Genomic DNA, 10356 nt, shown 5'->3' with positions numbered 1-10356 from the left:
TGGAATTAAAGGCATAAGAAAGTAACAGTTAGACTTTATGGGTTCTCAAGATGGTCAGAAGTTAATTTTATCTCCAATGAGTACTACCTTTGTGACATTGTTTAGCCACTCTGATCCCCAATTTTATCTTGAAAATTGAAAAGATTGACAGTATTTACTTCAGAGCCCTTCTTGCAACATTAAATTTGCATAGGACCTTTAGAATAGTGTCTTAAATATTCTAAGTGCTCTAAGTGTTATCTTTTATTACTATGCCACTTTGTCTTCCCAATCTTTTTAATTTTTCTCCTTTAGTAACAAAATTCAATATATTTCACAAAGAACACAGAGGATTATTTGAGTGAGAGGTGAAAAAAGTCATTCACTAGCAAGTAAGTCATTGTCTTATTTACCAGAGAAAATATATGGACACTAAAACTTCAAAGGAAAATAAAACCTCAGAAAGGACAAAGTGAATTCTGAAAAAGAAAATATAGTGAAAGTGTAAACTCTGAGGTGTGTTCTGTTCTGTTTCTAAAAACAAATTAAGAATTAAAAATCAGAATGACAGACTTCTGCTAATCTGCTTAGGAAGGCATAAATTGTTAATCAGGCTCCAGGCGACAATGTTTAATAGCAACTTTAATAAAAAGTCTGCCTGAAAGGAGAGGGCAGCTGGCTGGGGCTTGAAAGCTGGGCAGCCCTGTGAACCTTAGTCCCTCTCACTCTGAGGGCACCTCTGACAGGGTTTCCTTTGAAATAGACTCCTTTTAAAGAAGTTGGAGTTATTAAAAATTAAGTTGTCAGCACGGGCTAGAAAAATTACACTTTCACTGACATAGACGAACATGAAAAGGAAATAAGTTGGAAAAATATTTGTGTAGGAAAACCTTTTTGCAGCTTATATGACAATCTCACCCCATAAGCATTTATTGAGCCCTTCCTCTGTGCGTACAGTTACTAGTAATGCCCTCATCTTAAAAGTCTGATCTTGAGATGGATGGAAAAGTGATATTTTAAAACCCTTTTTTTATTCCCCCCAACCTGGATTTATCTACTCCATAAAACATCTTCAATTTATATCAGGTGAGCTTTTGCTATGCAGGGAATCAAATAATGAATTTTCCAAATGTCTTGGCTGAATATCATTCTTAGGAACACTTGTCAATCAGATAAAACCTAAATTGGAAAGAATTTGACGAGCATAGCACAGCTTTAGCACACAGAGCTTCATGGCTGCTTTTCTGGATTGAGTTTAACACAGTGCAAATTTGACCCCTGGCTTTAAAGTCCTGCTGCACAGCATCCTAGCCCTTGGTGCTTGTTTCTTGATTTAAAAATAGGGCAAGTTTGGCACTTGTCTTCTGTGACTAGTTTCTCTAATCAATCAAAATGAAAAGATTTTCATAAGGAGAAAAAAGGGGGAAAATGAGCCATCTAAAAATCTATTTTAGTTTAGTGACATATTGGAAAGCAAACAAGCACTCTACTTGTGTTCAGAACATCCAGGGGTAAGGCAGACTTTTGTTCTATGGTGCCCAATTAATCCAGGCCCAGCTTTCAGTAATTTCTCCTCTCTCTCTCTGTCCACTGCATAAAATTCTTTCATTACATTACATTAAACTTCGTCCCTTGAGAGTGTTTTCCTTCTATAAAGCTTGCAACTTCATACTTTAAATAACTTGTCTGTCCTATTTTGCGTCTCATCTGGGGAGAAGTGATTGTTTGGATCATTACTAGACAATTTTCCTGCCCACCCTTTGATTGTGGTCACGAAGTAATTTCATTGTTTTTCAGGACACAAAATATATGCCCATTTAAATTCCAGGGGTGGGGGGAATTTATTAGGAAAAACAAACCATGGTCCTCTTTGGAAAGATATTTGAAATATGGCATCTGAGAATTAAAAGCAAACTTGAAGAAGGAATAGAAATATTATGACAAAAATTTTAAGTACAGGACACATGATGACACTTTCTTTCAGAGGCATGTTACTTGCAAATAAATATACTTTCCATGAATACAAAAATTACTGCAGCACTAGTACTTTTATTATCTGGGGGTGGTAGGGGGAGCCCCTTCCTCTTGAGGATGCTGACTAGTGAGTGATCCCACTTCATTCTGCTGGCTTAATTAGGACCTGTCCCAGATATCTCTCTTTCTGATAAAAGGACAGGTGACTCAGAGAGAAACTCTGGCATTGATATTAATCGCAAGGCCACCCTCGTGTAAATCATTCTTTATGAAACACTGACAAAATCCCAACTAGATACTTTTAAACAAGTAGTTTAATTTGAGATTAATTTCTGGAAGATAGCATGACTTGGTTCCAGTTAGGATTCACAAGTAATACAATAGTCACGGTGGGTTTTATCAGTTTGCACTGGTTATTTCTTTTTGTCATTGTTGTTGTTTGTTTTTGGTACTGGGGAATGAACTCAGGCCCTTGCACTTGTGAGGTAGGTGCAGTGGCACTGAGCTAAATCGCCGGCCCTGCATTGGTTATTTCTTAGTCTGACCACACACCATATGATTCAGTGCTAAATTAGAACCTGTTGCTAAGCAGAAGTTGAATATTTTAATTCAATGTGAAATTGAGCAGCTTCAAACATTTTATAAGATGGATGATAGTCAATTGATGAAACTCTCTTCTCTCTTTTTTTTAATCCTACAAAAGTAGGTGTAAGTTGCAGTTGAAAAAAGAGACAAGCTTATTTTTTATAAAATAAATCTATACTATACCCTGGAGGGCGACTGCTTTCTGAAGCCAAAATGCATACCTTAAAATACAAATCAACACCTTAAAAATTTTTTTTATGTCTAAAATTAAGTGAAGTTTATTTTTAGGAAAAAATGACACCACTTTTAAAATTTGCATGGTTAAGGCATGTTGTTTGGTCCTACCTATATACTTAGGTATAAATTTAAAAACTTTTCATTTTTCATTGAATAATCCATTAAATCAAGTGGGCCAATCCACTGTTTTGACACATTCTGGCCATGAGCTCGGAAAACACATTTCTATACGGCCTGCTAGTATGCCCAAAGATCATATTAATATCTTTGACATTAGTACTAATGGATGTCAGTTTTAATTAAGGTACTCAGTGCCACCTTTTGATTAAATAGGAAACCCTATTTAATTGGTCTTTTTGGCTGTTTCAGATATAGTTATGACTCCTCTTTACTCGTTGCTCATCCAAATGAGAAGGAAGAGAATTAGGCTGACCATTTTTCTATGTGAAGCTATTTGTGATCTAACCCACTGGTCTCCAGACTTTTGGATGTCACAGAACATAAATAGCTTTATCCTTAAAAGGTAGGTTGTGTTGACATTGGGCTGCTTGCCAGATTTTAATTTAGTCAAAGCAAAAATCAACATAATATATCCATTTCCATGAAATAATCGACATTTTAAATCCAAAGGAGTAGGAAGGTCATCACTTGAGTTTTAGAAATAGAATAAATTGAGATTTATGAAAAATACAGTAAGTTGACATGACTTTTCATATCTGATCATTGACCAATAAATTTATTTTTGAACAATAGACACATGAGTTTGGATATCCTGGGGAATCACTAACTTGGGTAAGGCTCACTCAGTATTGCCATAAGTAGTACAGATAAACCAAATCTCAAACTTTATTACATGTCCCCTAAGCAGAGGCCCAGATTTGAAGGAAATTTTAAATTGTTCTTTGCAATAAGAGTTTTACAAAATGTAGAAACACATGACAGTCTTGAAGAAACTTATATCCTCATTTTCATCATTAAATTTCATCATTAAACTTTCATGTCTGCTCCTTCACAGAATACTTATAAACAACAATACTGTAGATTTAAATTTCTTCTTTAATTTTTAATGCCAGAGTTAAGTGGAGATGACAAAAAGCAATGACACCCAGCAAGCAGAAATCAAGCTACAAAAGAGAAACACAGAGATAAAAGAACAAAATGAATTTAGGCATTCTTGGGTAACTCACTTCACCTCTGGTTACCAGTCATCTGTCACGTAAATAATGATGTTGGATGAAGCCGTTTCTAAGTCCCTTTCTGTGTCTCATATCCTATGATTACATTTCTAAGTATATAAAACTTTCCTTGAAGGTAGATGAACTACCTGACTTTTTGAATGGTGGCAATAGAAAGAATAGCGCATAATGGAAATGGCTCATCAATGTCAATTATACATAACATGACTGTATTGTTAAGAAGGTTTCTCCCTCCCTTTCTTCCCTCTCTGCCTTTCCTCTTCCTTCTCCCTCATTCTCTCCCTTCCTCTCTTCATTTTTGTGGTGTTGTATATGTGTGTGTGCACGTGAAATTTTACTTGGCGAAGAAATCGTTTGGGACAAACACTGAATTGTGATAGTAAAGACATAAAATGATAGTCATAAAAAAGAAAAGAGCTACTTTTACTTATCAGGAAGGAAGGAAAGTTTTATTCAGTTCTACCCAGAGTTCCAATTGCTATGGACATGGTGAGTGTCAATGAGCCTTGGATGAACTGATGCCTCTGGAGAGTATTGTGAGGCTTGGATGCCCTTTTCTTGTCAATGAAATGAGCGGCTGTTATGTTAGCTCCTTTTCAGAAGCAACTCTTCCATCATGAAGCTCTCTCTGAAGGGGATAAGACCATCTATTCTCTTATAGAAAGTATCATCCTTATGTTCAGACAAGGTGCCCACACAATGTTTTTTTACTACATTTATAAACTCTAACATGTGCTTACAAATGGCTTTTAAAAATTGAATAACCTAAAACCATTTTCCTTCATCTGTAAATCTGCCTTCCTCTGGTCAAATTTGTCAAATCATCCCAATGTTTTCTGCTGGGTTGTATTTCTCAGAGAGGGAGTCACACGTTTACCTGAAGACATCACAAGTGTTTGTTAACAACAATCATTCACTTAAGTGCTTGGGGACTGGGGGACTTAGCTCAGCTGTTCGGTGGCCTGCCTTGCAAGCGCAAGGACCCGAGTTCAATCCCCGGTACCAAAAACAAACAAACAAACAAACAAAAAAACCAAACACTTAAGTGCTTGGGTCAAACAGAGATTCCCTGCAAATTCAAACCAAAACAAGGCTAAATAAAGAAACCATAAATTTAAGATTTTCCTTTTGATTTATTGTGTAACTAAGATTGTGCAACGTGCATGTAAGACTTAGAACATTGTGTGATGTAGAAAAGCTCACTAAGGTTTTTTATTATTTATTATTATCAATGTCATTCATATACAAAAAGTTTGAACCCACTGCTCAGGATTTTTGTCTTGCCTGAATACCTAGGTAAAGAGCGACACTGTAGATTTAAATTTCTCCCACACCAAGTATGGATGTGGGCAATGCGCTGTCTTGGCATGTCAGTGTTTGAGCATGCTGTATTGCACATAAAATCCAAATGGGTAACAGATAGCATATTTGGTCTGTGTCACTAATGAATACTTAAGGTTGTAGTCACCAGAAGAAACACATAGTTTATCTATTTAGCTTGCAGGACAATAAAGATAAGGGAAAGAAGAGTTGATATTCTTCAAGCACTAAGAAAACTATTTCCTTGGTTCTTATGAAACTTCAGATCTGGTTTATGATCATCCAGTATTGTCTCCTTTAGATAGTGATATTTTTAAAGAATAATATTCAAGCTTGCATTCTGTGGTACAATAGAATAGTATGTATGAACACACTATTGATGTGGTCATGTCTATAAAATTGTATTTAACAGTAGCATCATTTATAAAGAAGAAAATACAGCCTGTGCATAGGTAGTATTTTTGATTCTGTTTTGATTCTTTATGCTTCATTCTTATGTAAAAATTTGCTTCTTTACCTCTTTTTATTTTATTTACTTGGACATCTCCTGAATTTAATTTTTTCATGTAGATTTCCATTCCCATAACTTATTAAGTCTCTAAAACATTTTTTTTGGGCCACACTTACCCATTTAGGAAATGACAGAAAGAGAAAAACACTGCTTTTTCAAGTGATGAGACATGAAGATAAATCACAGCCATGGTACTTTAGCTTTATGTTCTGCATCTTCTTTGCAGGTTGCTCTCTTCCATAAGATACACTGCATATTTTAGGAAAAGCCTGCAACCCAAATTGCTTATTTTCATTGCAAATCAAATTTAATAGCAACATTCTGGCTTTAATTAAAGTCTTCCTATAACTCTCAGTGAAGTGATATGATTGCTAAGCAAAGGAAACTTTCTAACAATGTCAGTGTAAAGATGCTCAGCAGATGAAGAAAGGTGAAATCACCTCCAACGATCTGCAGGGATGGGAGATATGACCCTCTATGCACATAGATCTACTTTACATTCACGAATGTGTCCTCTGAGTATTCATCTTCAGTGTCTCTGTTGGAAGAGTTGAAAATTTCCTATATAGTTCAGTTTTCAACAGCTAGACTACTGGTTGAAGATGTTTTCCTTTGGCCCAACTATTTTGGCTTCAATGTTCTGAATTTATTTTACTTTTCTGGTAAATGAGGGTATGCCATCTTTTTGAAGGACCATGTGTATTTTCCCTTTTTCCTCTTATCTTTCTACTTTGTAGGTAATAATGTCACAAAGACTATATTCAGTTGGTTCAACAGTTAATGAGTGAGAACTTGAAGTTCCTCACGATACTATTTTGAAAAAGGGAGCATTCTTCAGGAATAAGAACTTTAAAAATGTAGGTAGTTGTTCATCATTGTAAGAGACCAGCATGAACAGAAAATTTTCTGTTTAGATCCAGGGAAGTGCCTCTATCTCTCATCTGTCTTTAGAATAAGATAAAAGCCCAAATGGTGAAAAAAATTAAAAAGGGAAGAACAAATCAATCCCAAGCCTTGTGATTCTATATTTCCTGTGTAATATTTGGAACATTTTCATAGTTAAATTCTGTGCATGTGTTGAACTTATTTTCTTTCCTTTTTTTTTGCAATTCTCCTATTACGACAATATTCTCCAGTCTTTGTATTTAGAATTATTATTCAGAAAAATTTAAACCAGAGAATATTTGATTATCTATGTTTTTCACTTCTTTTGCATTAGCCAGGCTGAAGTATTATTAAAAATGCAACTCAGACTGAGTCACTCCTAATTATTTTTATAAGCAAGAACCTAATTCGGATGAACCCCCTCCCCAAATGAGCTGCAGTGACTAAGTAAGCAGTGCAAGGCAACTGGCTTATACTGGATGTTAATGTATTTGGAACACATTTCAAACTTTACAGCAGATTTTTAAATTGGAAGTAGAATCCTTCAGACTGTCAGAAGAAGAGGCGGATTCACCCTATGGAACTTATCTTACTCCAAGTTCCAAGCAGAGCTTTTTAAAGAGTAGGTTACCTAAAATGTGTTGCAATGATACATCAAAAAGAAATTAAAACACACACACACACACACACACACACACACACACACACACGGACCAGAAAAAAAGCAACACATGCATTTAAGCATCTTTTGGAATTTTTACACATGCTGGTTTGAATGGGAACTTCTTTAAATTAGACCACTACAATTTCAAGACAATCTGAATGTTCACTAATCTCTAAAAGAGTAAATTTCTCCCTGCATATATTTCTTTAGTGATGGGAGTTTTTCATGTGGAACTTTTTGAGTCGTAACTGTAAGACCACTTTTATTGTTGGATAATTTGCAACTTAGGCAGTAGAGTCTTGGCAAGGACCAAAATATGATATCTTCTACCATATTAATGGTAGTAAATTTGTTATTAATCAGTCATTTTGTTGCTTGGGAATCACAGGAACAGTTAGCAGAAGTCTAGGTACCTAGTGAAAATACTCCTGAGTCCCTTAACTGAGGGGAACTACAGAAATGATAGCAATAACAATAATTTTGACGTGGCACAAATATCAAGATAGTGTTTGGAGAATAATAACTTGTCTGTGGAGAAAAAGCTGTTATGCTCTTATTATCTTAGGAAAGTCTATACTGAAAATGCACCAAGGGGAAAAATGCATAGAATGACTGACCTACCAAAGGTCCCTTCCAACTAAAAAAGTTTCAGTAATTCAAAAGATGCAGCTTCAGGAAGTTGATATCATGACTGCGCAGCAAGTAGGGCCAGAAAGAGGTACTACACAATAATTTCTTAATAAGATACCTATCTGTCTTTTTCTTTTTAAATCCTCATGTGGGACAATCACTCAGTTAGCCATAAGTAGATATTCAGAACCTGTTATCCCAACTTACTGGAGCGATGAGGAAGTGTCATTTGATGCCCTATGACGGTAGCTGTGCTTCCTAGAAATTTTAGCTGTATTTAAGTATTTCAAACGGTATTTTGCAAGGTAATTTCTTTCTTAAAAGGTAAGAGTGCCTCACAGTAATTTTTTTCTGTGCAAGGCTGATGGAAGTGGTGGGTGGAGGATGTAAGGTACACATTTTTGATAGAAAGCAACTTGGTAGAAAATGATTTTGTTTCCATATATTAACTTTGTAGAGTTAGCACTGGAAAAAATAATTGCAAGAAATTGGTGTAAAAGCCCGCTAGTAAAGGGAACAAAAGTCCCTATAGAGATATTAGCCTGTCACTTTCTTCTAATGGCAGCAAAAAGATAATTGTGGACAAATACAGTAGAACCCATTTCCAGTTTCTTGCAGAAATATGCAATTGCCTCATATTTTTCTGAAGAAACTGGTTACTTTCTCTGCTTCAAAAGTATGGCATGGAACATCAAACTTAGTGTGATGATTTCTACCCTTTCTTTAAAAAAAATAGCACACACCAAGAGCAAAGGGGAATGAGGTATGTACAATCCTATGCGATTGTATTTTGCAATCAGTTGTTGGATCTTGTTCAGGTTTCTGAGATCTGCATTGAAAATCTGGCCTCTGGCATACACTTTGCCCTCCTCTTTATGACATCACAAAGACATCTGCCCCATCATATCCTCTTTCTTCACACAACTGGCTTTCTGGTTCAATAAAATAGCAAACAGAGCCATGCAAGGGCCAATACACAAAGGACGGTGCTCAAGCTAGCTGGTAGATTCTCTCTCTCTCTCTCTCTCTCTCTCTCTCTCTTTGTGTGTCTCTCTCTCCCTTTCCCTCCCTCCCTCCCTTCAGGAAAGCTGTAGCAAGAAAAGAAAGGAAATAAGCAACCTTCGCCACTATTCACATAAGCATAGTTGTTACTCATTCTTGAAATAGTTGTGTAGTAACTAGCTGCATCCCAGGTTCCTTTTAGAAAACAGGGAGGAGTCTGCACCCCCTGGGTAATCAACCACTCAGAAAGCCCACAATTGTTTCTTGCAGTGCCTGGGAGCAGACACCCCATAACGTATCCCCCAGCCACTCAGGCAAGATTGTTGTTTCAAAGAAACCTTTCCCACTTCAGGCGTTTCATTCACCAAGTGAAAGTGACGCTAGGCCGGAGATATGGGCTGGTACCCTACACCCCTAATGACAATGTCTTTCAAAAAAAAAAGTGGCGAGAAATGTGTAGCTATTCCAGCTGATTAGACTTCGAGCATCCTGAATACGCTTAGTAGCAGTTAACTTAGGTGCCCAGCACCTCGCATTAACAGAGATGAGCAATTCAACTCCCCATAAATAGGGGTTTTATTGCAGCGGCGACAACACTTTGTCAGCACCGCGCTGACCTGGCCGGCGTCTCCAGTCTGGAGATCTACGGAAACTCTTGGCAGGAGCATAGCTAACTAGAGAAGCGGTCCCAGGTCTGCGACGGCTGTACTGCATTCTGGATGAGCGCAGCGAGGGCTCCGCTCTTCCTTCCTGCGTCTGACACCAAAAGCCAGGCGCCCCCGCTGCGCTCCCAGCCAGTCCGGGGAAGGCGTTCTCCCCAGACTCTTGCCCGGCCAGCCTTGGAAGAGCACGAACGAGTCCGCATGACTTTTCCCTGGACAGTGTGCTCCATTTTCGGAGTCCAACGTTGGACTTTTCCTTGCAACCTAAGCATTTCTGTCCTATGGGAGCCAGCAGGCACTGCCCCGAACGTGCAAGCTAACAATTTTCTTTCGCTCCTTCTCTCAGCCGAATCATCTCTAAGTTTTCCTTATTGGGTGCCATCCAGAGTTTTCAGACTATCTGAATTTTTGCGTTAGTCCCAAAGCCAAGAAATGTAACTAACTCAGCCCCAGCAATCACACAGAAACCCTTGTAATGCGGGTAGGTGGAAATTCACCAGCCCCCAGCGGCTCCGCACCGGTCCCGCACGCACCAGCGCCCTTGGTAATTGAGCAGCCAACTTTGCAAACGCCGTAGCCGCCTGGCATCCTCCTCTGGCGGAGACTCAGGGTGAGGGCTATTCCCCGTCGGCCGGGTGCCCCGCGCCCCCGTCAAGCCCAACGCGGGATCGGTCTTACCCCGAGCGGAGCAGCGGCGCCGTCCTGGGAGGG

The 10356-nt window shown here is 38.0% G+C and overlaps 1 protein-coding gene across 1 annotated transcript in view; it reads right to left on the bottom strand.

Moving 5' to 3' along the window:
- The window catches only part of Cdh6 (cadherin 6), a 132187-nt gene that overhangs the window by 121511 nt on the left and 320 nt on the right, over positions 1-10356 (bottom strand). The gene's annotated exons all lie outside the window — the stretch shown is intronic.

Source organism: Fukomys damarensis, unplaced genomic scaffold (genome assembly GCF_012274545.1).
Source record: "Fukomys damarensis isolate Sample0158 unplaced genomic scaffold, DMR_v1.0_HiC HiC_scaffold_1, whole genome shotgun sequence".
In the NCBI taxonomy this organism is placed as follows: Eukaryota; Metazoa; Chordata; class Mammalia; order Rodentia; family Bathyergidae; genus Fukomys; species Fukomys damarensis.
The sequence above is the reverse complement of the archived record's forward strand: the minus strand, read 5'-3'. Positions and strand labels throughout refer to the sequence as shown.